The following is a 17,138-nucleotide window of genomic DNA, read 5'->3' as shown; positions in this document are numbered from 1 at the left end:
CAAGATGTACACAAGATGTACAGTTAACTCTACACACACAACACACCCGCAAGCCTACAACTGAGTAAACTCTTTACAAGAGTACTTAAGAAAGGTGGGGCGAGGTGGCCCTGGGGTGGGAGAAGATTCACTTTCATCATGTACCCTCGCACTGTGTTTCCTATTCATAGAGTAAGAGTAAACTTCTTAACAGAAATTAGAAAGTAAAACCCTGTATTAACTTAGTAAGTCCAAATATTTTGCAGGAATAGGTGAAAGGTCAGGTCTGAACAACTTTGTAAAATATCACTGCCTTTTAGCAAAACCGTTTGCACGTCAAATGGTTGTTTGATCTCCAAACAGAGATGGTTCTCCAGGAGCAGGTCCCGTCTGCCTTCTGCTGGACAGCTGGGGTCCCAGGGGACCCGTACAATTCTCCCCTCCCTCTTCTTCCATGTGTGGGGGAAGGGATACTTAGGTACTGTCTGGGAGGAGGAACAAGAGGATGTACTCCCGGGAACAATGGCTGCTTCTCATTTTAGTCAAAGTCTCCTGCATCAGAGAAGTGAGATTGTCTTTCTCTGCTGTGACACAAGAAAATCCTTTAATTAAATCTAGTCTGTGTCCATCATCTCCAGGCCAGCCCGAGAGAGATGCTCTAAATGATTAAGAGAAAACTTAAAAAAAGTTTAAACGGAGGCGATAATTAACTTGTGCAATTCACTTGTAAATGCATTCAGTCTTCATCTGCGTGAGAATGGTCCCCACAACAATGCAGCCGGCTGAAGCTTCCCAGGTCTCTGAAGGCAAAGGGTAATTGGCAAAGAATGCTGAAGTCCGGAAGGAATTCCTCCCACTGAGCTGGTGCAAGACAATGCTGGATGGGAGCCCTGGGAGAAGTGGCAGGGAACCTTGGGCTGTCACCAGCTACACTGATAAGAGAGAGTGAATAGCACAACAAAACTTCTCTTTTGGTTTAGCTTTGGCCAAGATAAAAAACCCAGCTTTGGCTCTTGTCTACAGAACTGATGGGTCTGGGACGTCATAGGGAGACGAAGTAGGACAGCCCAGCTCTCTCTCCTGGTCTAGATCACTGGATGTGGAGCATGGTTCTTGCTTTCTTTCTGCCTGGAAGGGACCCATGCTGTCCTGGTGAGAGACTTCTATGGGAGGACAACAGCTTGAGTGTGCTAGGGAAGGCTGGAGAGCATCAGTCACACTTCCTTACCACCGCCTGGTTTCCTGAACTGCAGACATAACGGCGAAAGAGTGAACTTCATGAAGGCTTTGGGAAATGTTTTAGATATCATTTTCCGCAGTGACGACTCCCTCCTTTGCTCTCTTATGTGAACAGACAGCTTCCTAATTGCGTGGTCAGATCCAACTATCGTGATAAGGGTGAGTAAATCCACATCCTTCTTTACTTTGCAGATAAGAAGAAAAACGTGAGAAAGAAAACTCTCTCCCCGTGTAGCTCACATATCTCTCATCTGCACTATCGCTTGGTATTCGGCATAGTGGTTAACCCACCGATGCTGATATGGGTGCTGCAAGGCAGCAGTGATGGCTCAAGTGACTGAGTCCTTGCCATCCATGTGGGAGCCTGGGTTAGGATCCTGGCTCCTGGCATTTGGAGAGTGAACCAGCAGATGGGAGTTCTGTCCGTATGTCTATCTCTGCCTTTCAGGTAAATTTTTGTACAACTTGAAAACAATTAAAACAAAAAGAGCAAGTTGTTGACACTGTGGTGAGCTTGAGCCTAAGTCCTAAGTTGTATTTCTCTGGTTTGGGCTGGGGAGAAGGAAGGTTGCCCTGTAGTCACTGTATTGCCTTTCTTAGTGCAGCTCTGTGTCATGGCTTTCATCTGATTTTCCTTTCACTTGTTATGGATCAGGGAAATCATGCAGCATTGCACTATTGGTAGCAAGTGATGGTTCTACTGTGCAGTTCCCTAGGAGATGCTTCTGTGTCAGGTGAAAAAGAAATGACAGGGGCCTGTGTTGTAGTGTAGTATGTAAAGCCATAGCCTGCATCACTGGCATCCCATGTTGGCGCCAGTTTGTGTCCTGGCTACTCCACTTCCAACCCAACTCCTGCTAATGGCATGGGAAATCAGTGGAAGATGGTCCAAGTGTTTGGGCTCCTGCCACTTATGTGGAAGACACAGATGGAGTTTCCAGCTCTTGGCTTTGGCCTTGGTCCAGCCTCAGACATTATGGCCATTTTAGTGAACCAGTGGATGGTGGATCTCTCTCTCCCCCTCTTTCTGTAACTGGTAGCTTTGGGATCCGCATGGAGGAAAGGCCTATACTTCCGGGAATGGAAAATCCCTACCTGTACTTCTGGGGAAGAAAAGTCCTTGTCAAGGTCCCTGCGGGTGCCTAAAGGTCAACCAATGGGGGTCAGACCCACCTCAACCTTTAACCCCCATGCCCTGAATCTATAAAAGGAGCTCTCCCAATCTCTGACGCGCGACTCCCCGGCCCCTGCTCTGTTGCTCTGTTGGGACTGGGGAACCTCGCCCGGGAGCGGAACCCCAATAAAAGCCTGTGAATTAATTGATTCGTCTGCCTGGGAAGATTTGTTACGCGCCAGACACTTTGCAGTAACTCTTTCAAATAAATAAATCAATTTAAAAAAAAGTAGTAGAAGCTGGGCAGGGGCAGAAGATGATCCAAGTCCTTGGGCCCCTGCACCCATGTGGGAGACCCAGATGAAGCTCCTGGCTCCTGGCTTTGGCCTGACACAGTCCAGCCCATGTGGCCCTGTGGGGAGTGAACCAGTGGAGGGAAGGCACCTATCTCTCTCTCTCTCTCACTCTTTTTCTCTCTCTCTCACTCTGCCTTTCAAATAAATGAATCTTAAAAAGAAATGGTAAGCATAATTGGGGGAGGACAAAGAACAGCTTTAAGGAAGATGGAGGGAGCTGTCCCGTAGCTTCATGATGACTCACCTGTGAGTGTGTCTACCTTCCATGCGAAGACTTAGTCAATCACGCATGATCCCTCCAGGATGTGCTGCAAAGAACTGCACTTGAAATCAAGTGATCTGGCTTTGAGTTCTTGCTTTGCCACTGAATTATGAGTACAAGTTACTTAATGCATTAAGATTTTGTTTTATTATCTATAAAATATTATTAATACAATTATTTAAAGATATGATAAGGAATAAAGGAATTAAAATTCCTGCCAAATATTTTCTCTGTTTGTTGAATATGAATAATATGGAGATATACAAAATATTCCAGAGTCTCGTGGGTCTTCATCATCATCATCGTCGTCGTCCCTAAGTATCTACATTTATTTTAGAAATATATAGTGAGTCTCTCAAAGACAGAGTGTCTGACAAGTAAGGATTGGCAGGGAGAGGGAATACCCTGCAGGGTGCTGAAGTCAGTTTACAAAGAGTTAAAATATTCAGCAGGAAACTTCAGTGGTAAAAGAAAAAGATTATTCAGGGGCACAAGGTATGTCACTCATTATACATATGTCTTGTAAACACTTACTAAATAATCAGTTCAACAGGTTGTCATGCTTCTGTGTTTAATAAGTGGTAGAATTAATTTATAAACATACAAAAAGGACACAAAATAGCGGCAGCATTGTGTCAGTGGGCTAAGCCTCCACCTGCGAAGCCAGCATCCTGTGTGAGTGCCGGTTCAAGTTCCAGCTGCCAGGCTTCTGATTTTCACAGGGCCCAGCCCTGGATGTTGCCACCATTTGGAGAGTGAACCACAGAATGGAGGGTCTCTCCCTTTCTCTGTAGCTCTTTCAAATAAATAAAATAATTCTTTTAATACACAAAATAAGAATTTTTCCATCTACTTAAAGCTTGACATTTTTATTCTCACCCATTTGACCTCTCTTACAAGAGTTTTATTTTCAAAATCAAAACTATTTCTGCAGGTTTCAAGGATTTCTCTCCATATCTACGTGACTGACTAGGATTTCCTTTCTGCCAAAACAGTATTCCCTTTAACGTAGTTAGCTAAAAGCAGGTGGAGTGCTAACCAAGTTTCACTTCATTCACACAGAAAATCGTACAAGATTTGCACATTTTGGGTTAAAGAACCTTGGGATTTGCTAAGGAGGAGAACAAAAAATGTGTGCAGCTTTCCCTTTGGTCGGACTTCCTCATCACTAGTTTCCTACCCAGAGATCAACAATGTAAGAACATGATTGCCTGTGGGAGGCAGTTTCTCTCCTTTCTTACCTATAAGGCTGCCTCAAAAAGTTCATGGAAAATGGAATTAAAAGATAAGTTCATTTTGGTGCAAATTTTTCTGAAATCCAAGTACTTTTTAAAAATAATAGATATTCTTTCCATGAACTATAGCGTGATGGGGCGGGGGGAGAGGGAGAGATATCTTCCATCTACCAGTTCACTCTCCAAATGGTCCCCAATATCCAAGGCTGGGGCCTGCCAAAGCCAAGAGCCAAGAACTCTATCCTGGTCTCCCTTGTGGATGGATGGTAGAGGCCCAAATACTTGAGCCAACTTCTGCTGCTCTCCCAGGTGCATTTACAGGGAGCTGGATCAGAAGCAGAGCAACTGGGACTCAAAGTCACACTTCGATATGAGATGCCAGAACCACAAGTGATGGCTTAATCCACTGTGCCACAACACCAACCCCTTTCATGAACTTTTTGAAGACTTCTCTATACATGGATTTCCATTTTTTGGCACCAAAATAAATTTGCTCTTTAATTTCAGTTGCCATTAGCTTGCTAAAGCGTCATCATACTAGCCTTGTTGCATCAAGCACAGGGTAATCTCCCCACTGCTGCTTTGTTGGCTTCATGCTTTGGCACCACCTCCTTTTGTAGTGTGCAAGTATGAACATGGGTTCCATCTAGTGGTCACTACTCAAACAATCTAAAAGTTGGGAACATTTTGAATATGAGAGAGAGAGAGAGAGAGAGAGATAACTCCCACTTTACTCCCCAAATACCTGCACAGCTGGGGCTGGACAAGGCACAAGCTGGGAACCAGAAACTCATTTTAGTGCAGCCCATCCTGTGGAAGACAGGCAACCGACTGCTTTAACCACCACCTGCTGCCGCCAGGGTGCGCACTAGCGGGAGGCTGGAAATGGGAGCAGAGCCAGGACTCACATCTGGGTACTCTGATGTGGGATGTGGTTGTCCCAACTTGTGTCTGAATTGCTAAGCCACTTGACCACACCCATCCCTTTTATGACGTATGGGGCTATTCAGACCTGATGAGGTGAAGTGAGGCACCCGTGTATCGTAACTCCTTACAGTAAAGCTGTGTGATGCTCCCGCTTTGCTGACACATCTACAGTTCTCCCTCCTGCCCTGATTTTCCTGAAGCTGCACTGCTCCATAACACCCTACTCCCCAAGGACTTCAACCTCATTACTCACGCTAGTGTACAGGAAAATGAACCACTGAAGTGACGACAGAGTGAGCAATGGAAAAGATTACATACTTCCATTGTATGTATATAATAATAATCGCTGGATGAATGAAAGGTGAATCAATCGCAGTGGAAAAGAGTCAACGAAAGAGACAGAGACCTGCGGCCTTCTTGAATATGAAGGAGTGGGTCAGATGGAAAAAGTTCCTGGCAAAGAGTGTTCCAGGAATATGGAAAAGCTTGGCAAAAAGTATCCATATGACAAAGAGATTGGTTGGATTCCCTGGGCAAATATCAGGCATTGTAAAAAATAATTACTTCATGTTGCTTACTTGTTAACTGTTGTAAAAAGTGTATAATAGAACAAATTTTGAATTACGTTTGCCCCAGGCAAGTCACTGAACAATCAAGATAGTGAACAAATCCTGGGCCCCCAAAGTTTCCTTTTGCTTTTTTGTAATCTTAATTGCTCTCTCTGATCTCCCCCAATTCAGACAATCAGTGGTTTCCTTTCAGTTATTACAGACAAGTTCGCGTTTTCAAGAACAGCAATCCTTTTTCATTTTTCAGTCTGAGACAATTTCAAACTTGTAGAAAAGTCGCAAGAATCACAGAACTTCTATACATCTTCATCCAGCTTCCCCAACCTTTAACATCTTACTCCATGTCTTTTCATTCTTTCTACATATTTATATGTATTACAGCTGTTGTCTTTTATGATGTAATAGTAGCTGTAAATATAATACCTCATTAGCTTTTACCACTTTAGTGTGTATTTCCTTAAGACAAGGACATTTATGTAACCAGAATGCAGCCAGCAAGATCAGGAAATTAACATTGCTGTAATACTGCTGTCTAATTCACAGACCCATGAAAATCTCACCAACCCTTCTAATAATGTTCTTTATAATTTCAGAATCCAATCCAGGATCATGCGTTCTATTTAGCCATTATGTCTTTTCAGTCTCCCTTAATCTGGAACATCTCCCCATTTTTTTCTTGTTTTTTTTTTTTTTTTTTTTTTTTTCACAACTTTGACATTTCTTAAGAGAATAAACTAATTGCTTTGTAGACTATCCTGTAGTATGTGCTTATCTGATACTTCCTCATTGTTAGTTTTCTGTAATGCAATTAAAAACAAAGAATTATTTAATTATATGAAAGGCAGAATGATAGGGGTTGGAGGGGGGAGAGAGAGAGAGAGAGCGAGCTTCCATCCCAATGGTTCTCTCTCAAATGCCTACAACAGCCAGGCCTTGGGCCAGGCCAAAACCAGGAGCCCAGAACTCCATCTGAGCCTCCTACGTGGATGACAAGGATCCACATATTTGGACTTTTTCATCCTCCTTAGCCCCGGGCAATACTTGGGCAATGCTCCCAACAAGAAAGGCTGGCGAGTTGACCCAAAGGCACAATTCTTGTTTGTCCTGCCTGCACCTGACTCTGTTCAGGGGAGGAGGAACCTGCTTTGTGACTTTCTTGGATGAGCTGACTGTGCAACTGAGCTGTGTGCATTCCTGGACTGTATCTATATACTTAGAGTTGATCTCTAGAGAGTAGCACTTGGACATTCAGTATGGAGCTTCCTAGGTAAAGCACAATGACTTCGTAACCGTCCAGAACTAGACAAGTCCTTTTGTAGGAGATCTGCATAACCAATGTGTTTGACGTTGTAAAGAATGAACTGGGGGCAGGAATTTGGCCTAGAAGTCAAGATGCCTGATGGAACTCCCACAGTCCATGTTGGAGTTGTGGGTTTAAATCACAACTTTGGCTCTTTGACTCCAGCTTCCTGCTAAGGGAGATCTGGGAGGCAGCACTGATAACCAAGTAGTTGCATCTGCCACTCACTTGGGAGACCTGGGTTGCGTTCCCAGCCCTCAGCTTTGGCCTGACCACAGGCATTCCGGAGTGGACAACTGGACAGACTGTCTAAACAGGAGTGTTTGCAAGAACATCAGCTTATGCTTACTTGGACGGAGGGGAGATGCAGGGTAAAAATGTCCCCATGCTTCTTTCCTGTGCAGGCCACAGACCCTGGCCCCAAGAGTGACCTTGCACCCCACGCTAGCCAGACTGTCTTTCATGCATCCTGTCACTGACCTGTGCCCTGTCCCACTCGTTGGGGTGCTCCACTCTGCACACCTTTTGGAGAACCCTTACCTCTCCTCCCTGGTGCTCCTACAAGTCACAGAAACTTTCATGCAGACTTTATCCACAGGGCTATGACGGCTTCTTCCTATGAAATTTATTTTCCTCTTAATCTCATTCCTTCTACCCTGTTTTCACCAGGATGAAAGCCAATATTATTTACCCAGGAAAATTTATAGTAATCAGAAGAGTACAGTTCTAGGAGTCACATGATCTGCTGACTAAAGTTCTGCTTAGTCAGGGCAGTGGGGTGGGATGGAAGGCAAGTCCTATACATAAACCATCAGAGCATCTTAGAGCCATTTGAAGATGAAGATCAACATTGTTACCATCTCAGGAGTTCAAAGAGAAAACATTTGCAAATTAAAATTTTTACATGGGCAGGCATTTGGTGTAGAGGTTAAGCTGCTGCTTGGGTTGCTTGCATTTCCTATCAGAGTGCCTGGGTTCAAGTCTTAAGTCCTGATTCTACTTCTGATTCCAGCTTTATGCTAATGCACACCCTAGGGAGCAAGTGGAAGATGGTCCAAGTTCGTGGGCCCTTCCCATCCACCTGGGAGGCCTGGGTGGAGTTTCTGGCTCCTGGTTTCAGCCTGGCCCAGCCCTGGTCATTGCAGGATTTGAGGCGTGAATGAGCAGATGGAGATCTCTCTCTCTCTGCCCGAGATTGTAACATTAGAATTTTAATGGACCACATGGCCACACAGAATCCTGACTGCATTTGTTAGTTTTCCAGAAGTTTGATGCGAGCACCTCATCACATTCTGGATAATGGCAAATGCCCCTAAGTGGAAAAGAGAGTCATAACTTCCAGGCTGTGCTCTTAAAAAGGAAGAACTGTGCCATCAGGTTTCTCCCCTTCTCCCTGATAGCTAGAATGGAAAGGTGATGGTGGGATTTAGAACTCAGACTAGGATGGGGGATCATGTTTAGAGTATTGTAGAGTAATGAGACAGAGGGAGGTGGGCCAGCAGCAACGGCTCTACAGACAAGACCTGCCAGACACACTGGAGCTTTTACATGAAGGAGACACCATCTTCAGCCTTGATCTAGTCATTGCTGATTTTGGTCTTTGTTATTATAGCCCGACTATGCTCTGTTTATTAAGTCACAGAAGTTAGCTTCTCCTGCTGCCTGGACCCAAGACACTGGGCCGGATGACTGTCTCCAAGTCAGGTAGCAGCAGCAATATCCTAACACAGGAGACGCCCCTTGATCAAACTGTCCAAGCAGTGAGATGGCTGCTGTGCCTCCCCACCCTGACTTTGCCTCTGCCTGTTTCCAAGCCCCATCTCCCATCTTGATGCACCTTCTTCTGATCTGTTCTCTATGTTGCTGCCTGAGTGACATTTATAGACACAATGTAATCCTATATGTTCCCTATTTAATACTCACCAGTGACTCCCCAGGATAACCTCCACGTACTGCATGGGGTACCTTCCATGACCCAACCTGCTTTGTCTTTCTTGGTACCCATGCCTCCTCTAGCAGTTCAGCCTTCCTAAATCGCTGCAGGCACAAGGTCTCCACTTTGTCTCTCCTCTAATTCCTAACCCTCCCTTTTCACATATGCTTGTTAAATTTAACTCACCAGATGGCTTGGGGTTCCTTGCCTCAAAAAGGCTTTCCTAACTGTCCCCACCAACAACACAGGCCCATTGCCAGTCACCCCCTTGTAGACACCTCTGTGTTTTGGGTGCACTCTGCCATCTCATCAGGATTTCACCTCTTCCTTCCCCATTTTGTGTTATTTTCTGTTTCTAGCGTCTCACATTTAAAACATGCACGATGCTTTGCAATGCATATATTAAATAAAATATACCATTTTGCTGTGAAACATTTGAGAAATTTCAGAATCTATCAGTAGGTGGCAGTAGAGTCCTTTAGTTAAAACCAGTCTTTGCAGATCCAGATTTTTCTTTCTTTTTATTTATTTATTTTTTGACAGGCAGAGTGGACAGTGAGAGAGAGAGACAAAGGTCTTCCTTTTCCGTTGGTTCACCCTCCAATGGCGGCCGCGGCCGGCGTGCTGCGGCCGGTGCACCGCGCTGATCTGATGGCAGGAGCCAGGTACTTATCCTGGTCTCCCATGAGGTGCAGGGCCCAAGCACTTGGGCCATCCTCCACTGCCTTCCCTGGCCACAGCAGAGAGCTGGCCTGGAAGAGGGGCAACCGGGACAGAATCCGGCACCCCGACCGGGACTAGAACCCGGTGTGCCGGCGCCGCAAGGCAGAGGATTAGCCTAGTGAGCTGCGGCGCCGGCGGATTTTTCTTTCTTTTTTTAACCCACATGAGCCAGCAGGTGGTGCCTTCTGGTCTGTCTGAAATGCTCCAAAATTCAATTTTTTGATCATCAACCTGATGTCACAAGTGGAAAATACTACACCTGATCTCATGTGGTGGGATGCAGTCAAAATGCAGGTGCATTAAAAAGATTGTATAATAGTAACATTCAGGCCATGTATTTCAGGTGTATATGAAACACAGATAAACTTTGTGTTTAGTCTGGATCCCATTCCCTTTATACCAGGGTAATTCACAAAGGTCATGGAAATGGAATTAAATGGTAAGTTTATTTAGTTTATTTTGGTTCAAAAAATTTTTAAACTCATTCATATAGTGAATGGATCTTCAAAATGTTTATGAATTTAAAAAATTTATCAGATGTATGGATTAAACTGTTTTTGATATTTATTTTATTTATTTGAAAGATAAAGTTACAGAGAGAGGCAGAGACAGAAAGGTTGTCCATTTGCTGGTTCACTCCCCAAATGGCCACAATGTCCAGGGTTAGGCCAAACTGCCAAAGCCAAGAGCCAGGAGTTTCTTTTGGGTCTCTCACGTGGGTGTAGCTACACATGCACTTGGGCCATCCTCCTGCCACTTTCTCAGGTGCATTAACAGGAAGCTAGACCAGAAGTGGAGCAGCTGGGACTTGAGCTGGCAACCACATAGGATGCTCCATTGCAGGCAGTGACTCAACCCAAGCACTGTAACTGCTTGCCCCCACTTTCATTTTAAACAGACCTGCTGTTAGAGGATGGGTGGGTTTATGTATAAATATTTGAGGAAACATGTATGAAAAGACGTCAAAAGTTCATGGAAAATTGAGTGAAAAGATAAGTTTATATGGTGCAAAAACTTTGAAATCCATGCATAATTTTTCATAATATGCATTTTTCATAGACTTTTTGAAGAATCCTCATATGAATGGATTTCAAAATTTTTTCACCTCATTTGAAAATGAAATTGGACTCAGAGTTCTAAGATTCCATGGAATGGGCATCTGTGTGTGGCTTCAGCCCAGGATTGTCTTTTTTTTTTTTTTTAAAGGATTTATTTGAAAGGCAGAGAGGAAGGGAGAGAACAAGAGGAAGAGGTCGTCTACCTGCTGGTTTAATCTTCAGATGGCTGCAACGGCTGGAACCAGGCTGATCTGAAGCCAGAAGCCAGACACTTCTTCTGGATCACCCACATTGACACAGGGCCCAAGCACTTGGTCTACCATCTGCTGCTTGGTACAGCTGCACCTCACATCAGAGTGCCAGGGTTACAGACTCAGCTCTGTTTTCAATTCTGCCTTCCTGTTAATGAAGACATGGCTCAAATATTTGGGTCTCTGCCAAACTGAGTTCCAGGCTCCACAACTCCTTGTGGGGATTTTTTTGTTTTTAAGGATTTATTTATTTATTTGAAAGAGTTACACAGAAAGAGGAGAGGCAGAGAGAGAGACACAGAGAGAGGTTTTCCATTCGCTGGTTCACTCCCCAGTTGGCCGCAATGGCCATAGCCCCGCCGATCCGAAGGCAGGAACCAGGAGCTTCTTCTGGGTCTCCCTTGTAGGTGCAGGGGCCCAAGGACTTGGGCCAACTTCTGCTGCTTTCCCAGGCCATAGCAGAGAGCTGGATTGGAATTGGAGCATCCAGGTCTCGAACTGGCTCTCATATGGGATGCCGGCACTGCAGGCAGCAGTTTTACCTGCTAGGCCTCCTTGTGGGGATTTGGAGAGAGAATTGGCAGATGGAAGATCTTTATCTCTCTGCCTTTCAAATAAATAAGATTTTTTTAATAAATTAACTGATTCAGAAGAACTCCTAAAAGTAAACTCACCATTCTGGGCAAGAACAAAGAGCTGGAAAAATGAAAAGAAAGGGACTGGTGCTGTCATGCCATGGTTAAACCTCTGCCTGCAAAGCTCACATCCCATATGAGCTATGCAGGTTGGCGTCTGATCCAGCTCCAGGCTGATATGCTAGAAGGCAACAGAAGATGGAAGATCCAAGTGCCTGGGCCCCTGCCTCGTGGGAGACCCAGATGGAGTTTCTGGCTCTTGGCTTTGCCCTGACTGTCGTGGCCATTTGGGAAGTGAAGATCTCTCTTTCGCTCTCTGCCTTTCAAATAAATAAATAAATCTTTATAAAAATGTTTTAAGAAAAGAACAAGAAAAGTAAAAACAAGGAACTAGAGAAAAGAGAATGGTTTGAAGCCAGCAGTAGTGGGAGCCAGTGTGCAGAGGAAAGCCAGGTGTCATCAAAAACAAAGAAAGTCCTCGGAGAATTACAAGACGAGGCTAACGAACCTGGAGGCTCTACTGGGAGCTATGCTTACCTGATACCTATGTTTGCAAGAGAGATTTCACCATTGTTCTGAGAGGAAAGGATGGAAGCACAAATGCAGGAAGTTCAACTGGAGTGAACTCAAAAGCCAAACAGGTGTAGGGTCCAGATGACCTCTATGTGATGATTATACACTGGGCACAAGTAGGCACAACAGGATCTGAAGTGACCAACACATTAAGCAACATAGGAAATGCAATTTGCAAGCATTTTACTTTCCTTACAAAAATGCTCCACCATAGTTGGGGTTTAATTAAACAGGTACCATTGTAAGAAGGTTCAAAGACTTTAGGATTTCCTCTTTTCCTGTAAACTTTGTGAAAATTTTATTTTTAACTCTTTGTATAATTTTAAGCATTTTCCCTGAAAACATTTTTAAAAAAATAATTCTGCTTAATCAACAGGATGAACATGTTGCCAGGATTGCCATGTGTTTATTATCGGCTTTGTCCATGGTATATTGTTTCATTATTGCTAGTGTTTCTAGAAATGCAAAGCCAATTCATAATCAAAATGAACTCTTTGAAGTTAATATTTCTATGCCTTCCGAACCATAGATGTAGGTGTCTATAGATTGGGGAACATTTGTGTTTTTTAGTTTGTTTGTTTTGGTAAGCTGTTGAGAAAACTGATATAGCAAAATTGAAAATTATAGTAAGGGGCCGGCACTGTGGTGCAATGAGTTAAAGTCCCAGCCTGCAGTGCCAGCATCCCATATGGGCGCCGGTTCGTGATCCAGTTGCTCCGTTTCCAATACAGCTCTCTGCTATGGCCTGAGACAGCAGTAGAGGATGGCCCAAGTCATCAGCCCCCGTGCCTGCATGGGAGACCTGGAAGACGCTCTTGGCTCCTGGCTTCGGATCAGCTCAACTCTGGCCATTGTGGTCATTTGAGGAGTGAACCAGCAGAATGGAAGACCTCTCTCGCTCTCTCTTCCTCTCCTCTCTCTGTGTAACTCTGACTTTTTTTTTTTAAAGATTTATTTATTTATTTGAAATTCAGACTTACAGAGAGAGAGGAGAGGCAGGGAGAGAGAGAGAGAGGTCTTTCATCCACTGGTTCACTCCCCAGTTGGCCGCAATGGCCAGAGCTGCGCCGATCCGAAGCCAGGAGCCAGGAGCTTCTTCCAGATCTCCCACAAGGGTGCAGAGGCCCAAGACTTGGGCCATCTTCTACTGATTTCCCAGGCCATAGCAGAGAGCTGGATTGGAAGTGGAGCAGCTGGGTATCGAACCGGCGCCCATATGTGATGCTGGCGCTTTAGGCCAGGGCATTAATCTGCTGCACCACAGCACTGGCCCCTCTGACTTTCAAAGAAATAAAACAATTCTAAAAAAAAAAAGAAAATTATGGTAAAAAATTTTAATTTTTAAAGTTTTGTACATTTGGAACTTTTGTGTTAAAAGCTAAGAGAAAAGCACACCCCTTAGCCATGGCCTACACAGGGTCAAGATCATCAGCATCACTGTTTTCCACCTGCACATCTTATCCCCTGGGAAGGTTTTCAGGGGTGATAACGAGGGTGGAGCTATCATCTCCTGTGATAACAATGCCTTCCACTAGACATATATGGAAGGGTCTACCTAAGGCTCTTCTTAAGGAGAAGTCACTCTCTTTATTAATATGTCCTTGGTGGTTTGCATTTTCTTGAAAAAAGATAATGCATGAGGAACATGCCCCTTTATTGATGGGATCCTTTCAGTATTGGGGTCCATGCTTGCAAACTTTGTTTTTTTTTGACAGGCAGAGTGGACAGTGAGAGAGAGAGACAGAGAGAAAGGTCTTCCTTCCGTTGGTTCACCCCCCAATGGCCGCTGTGGCTGGAGCATCGTGCTGATCCAAAGCCAGGAGCCAGGTGCTTCCTCCTGGTCTCCCACGCAGGTGCAGGGCCCAAGTACTTGGGCCATCCTCCACTGCACTCCCGGGCCACAGCAGAGAGCTGGACTAGAAGAGGGGCAACAGGGACAGAATCCGGCACCCCAACCAGGACTAGAACCCAGTGTGCCGGCGCCGCAGGCAGAGGATTAGCCTATTGAGCCACAGCGCAGGCCAATGCTTGCAAACTTTAAGAAGCCTGTTGAGGTCAGCAAAAACTTCTCTTTAAGCCCATCATTATGACTTTTCCTGGGAGGATTTCTCCTGCAATTTCTTTTTTCTCCTGATTTTTCAGCTGTATGTTCACTAGGTGATAGGATTTTCTCAGCTCTGTCATAATCTTGTAGAACTGCCATTATGTGTGCCCCATTATGATGTCCGAAATGTCATCATCATGCAGAGCAAGACTGGACTCTCAAAAGCCAGGCAGGTGGAGGGGTCCCTTCACCTTCTCTGGTGCATCTGCTAGACTATTCTTTTGTGAATGGTTTTTGAAGTTTTCCTCAACGTTCATTTCAAAATAGTTCATTGGTAAACAAAGGAGAAAAGCTTCATGACATTGGATTTGGCATTTCTTGGATATAACACTGAAGGTAAAGGCAACAAAAGCAGATAATTGAAAATGGGACTATATTTAAGTGAAAAGCCCCTGTGCCTTAAGGAAAATACTCAATAGAATGAGAAGCAGGGGCCAGCGCTGCAGCACAGTGGGTTAGTGCCCTGGCCTGAAACCGGCATCCCATATGGGCGCCGGTTTGAGTCCCCGCTGCTCCACTTCTGATCCAGCTCTCTGCTATGGCCTGGGAAAGCAGCAGAAGATGGCCCAAGTCCTTGGGCCCTTGCACCAGCATGGGAGACCCGGAAGAAGCTCCTGGCTCCTGGTTTCAGATCGGCGCAGCTCCAGCCATTGTTGGCCGTCCTGGGAGTGAACCAGTGGATGGAAGACCTCTCTCTCTGTCTCTCTCTGCCTCTCCTCTCTCTGTGTAACTCTTTCAAATAAATAAATAAGTCTTTAAAAAAAGAATGAAAAGAAATCTATAGAATGGAAGAAACTATATTTGCAAACCAAGTATTGGATAAAACATAATATGTATGAGTATATAAACACACATTCCCACATATGAGAGAGATCTTCAAAACTTTTGTAAGGTGTGTATTATGAAAAAACCATGTGTGAATTTCAAAAAACAAATTTTTAGTCAATAAACTTACATTTGAATTCAACTTCCCACAAACTTTTTGAAGTACCCTGGTGTGTGTGTGTGTGTCTGTGTGTCTGTGTGTATATGGAAGATGGTTATCAAAGGCTAGAGACAAAGAGAAAGGGAATTAGTGTTTAGTGGATAGAAAGTTCCAGTTTTGCAAGATGAAACATTTTCGGTTTCTGTTGCACAACTTTGTGAAGATATTTAGCATTACTGAGCTGTACACTTAGAAGAGACCAAAAGAGATCAAGATGATAAAGCTAATGTCACATGTTCTTCACCATCATTTCTTTGAAAAAGGAAATGTGTAGGGAATACCTCACTGATGTCTTTAAAATATTGTTTAAATTTTTAAAAATATTTGAAATGTAACTATATTTTCCTGAGTCTTAAAAAAGAATTAATAGGAGAAAACTTGATGTGGAGTTACATTCCTGCACTGAGTAGAGGTAAAGAAGGTGGTTGGTGGAGGAGAGCTTGTCGAAGATCTGTGTTTGATAGGAAAAGCGTGCCTAATCATTCAGTGAGTAAGAATGTAATGCCAGAGACACTGAGATACAAGGACCATACTCATGGTAGCCGAACCCTTATTCTCATCCCCCAGGTATTTCAATTATTCAATGCATACTATGGACTAGGAACTGGAAGTGGAATTGTGAGACAGGAGAGAATTTCTAAGAAAATACAAAGGAACCCCACTTGGAGGGATGTGTGGATCTCTCTTGGTGGGCCAAGGAGATCTTCCTGGAAAAAAAAAATGGCATCTAAACAGAGTGGAATGTGGTAAACTGAAGGAAGGTGAAGGGTGAGGAGAAGCAAAAGCGAACAACGTTGTGTGTTGGACAATTGCAAATAGCTCCGTGATTGCACTTCAGATCGTGTGTTTACGGGGAGTGGGTGCTGTGATTATGGTGGGAGAGGGCTGAAAAGATTTCATAACAGGCTTGGGAAAGTATCCAAGGTGTGTGTTGTAAAAGTCTGGATTTTACCCTGAGGGCATTGAAGGAGTCACTGAAAGGTTTTTAAGTGGGCACAGAGGCAAAAAAGGGTTAGCTCTTTAGAAAAAAAATACATATCCCACTCTACACTGTGGTCACTAAACTGGAGGGGCAAGACTCAATGAAGAGGTTGCTTCCGGGAAAGCATGATAGCATTCCAACTGGAATGGAAAGAAGGCATGGATTTAAGAACTGCCTAAGAAATGGAATCAAAAGGATTTCGTTGATCACATCTGTGGAATAAGAGAGACAAAGGAGACCAGGTGACACAGACGAATTTAGGGACTGGATAAGATTAGCAGTGGAGGTTAGTAGAGAGGTAGAGATGACTGGAAATAGGGGGCGAGGCGGTAGGGGGATAGGCTTTGCAGGAAGATGATTCTTGTTTTCATCTTGCTTGATTTGAAGCTCTCGTAGAAGAACCAATTGCCCATTAGATATTTGGGGGCATACATCTGGAATTTACTGATTTGATTTAAAGATATAAAAGCCTTATTAGAGTATGACCTTGTTATTGAACCAAATTGAAGCTCTCTTCCTTATACTGTAGATAATTTTTTATACATTATTAATGCTTTAGTTGTTAATGTTTTGGGTGGAAGATATATGAAAACTTACCTTAGTGCACTCAGGAATTGGACACCAGTGAGGATCAATGGTACACTATGGGGAAATGTATACTTTTTTTTAAATAAAGATTTATTTATTTTATTTGAAAGAGTTACAGGGAGAGAGTGACAAAGAGAGAGAGAGAGACTCTTCCATTTGATGGTTCACTTCCCAGATGGCTGCAATGGCTGGGACTAGGCCAGGCCAAAGCCAGGAGCCAGGAGCTTCTTCCAGGTCTCCCTCATGGGCAGCAGGGGTGCAAGAACTTGAGGCATCTTCCATTGTCTCTCCCAAGCTATTAGCAGGGAGCTGGATCAGAAGAGGA

At 44.1% G+C, this 17,138-nt stretch overlaps 1 protein-coding gene across 6 annotated transcripts in view; it reads left to right on the top strand.

Moving 5' to 3' along the window:
* The first annotated feature begins 837 nt into the window (after nucleotides 1-837).
* LOC127492064 (uncharacterized) overlaps nucleotides 838-17,138 on the top strand; it is a 47,166-nt gene continuing 30,865 nt past the window's right edge. For all 6 annotated transcript variants that reach the window (XM_089304600.1, XM_070049395.2, XM_089304598.1 and 3 more), the window contains exon 1: nucleotides 838-1,377. The gene's annotated coding sequence lies outside the window, so the exon portion shown is untranslated. The remainder of the gene's footprint in view (nucleotides 1,378-17,138) is intronic.

Source organism: Oryctolagus cuniculus, chromosome 9 (genome assembly GCF_051225735.1).
Source record: "Oryctolagus cuniculus isolate XC-2025 breed Fujian yellow rabbit chromosome 9, ASM5122573v1, whole genome shotgun sequence".
NCBI lineage: Eukaryota > Metazoa > Chordata > Mammalia > Lagomorpha > Leporidae > Oryctolagus > Oryctolagus cuniculus.
Note: the sequence above shows the minus strand (reverse complement) of the source record. Positions and strands in the feature narration are given on the sequence as shown.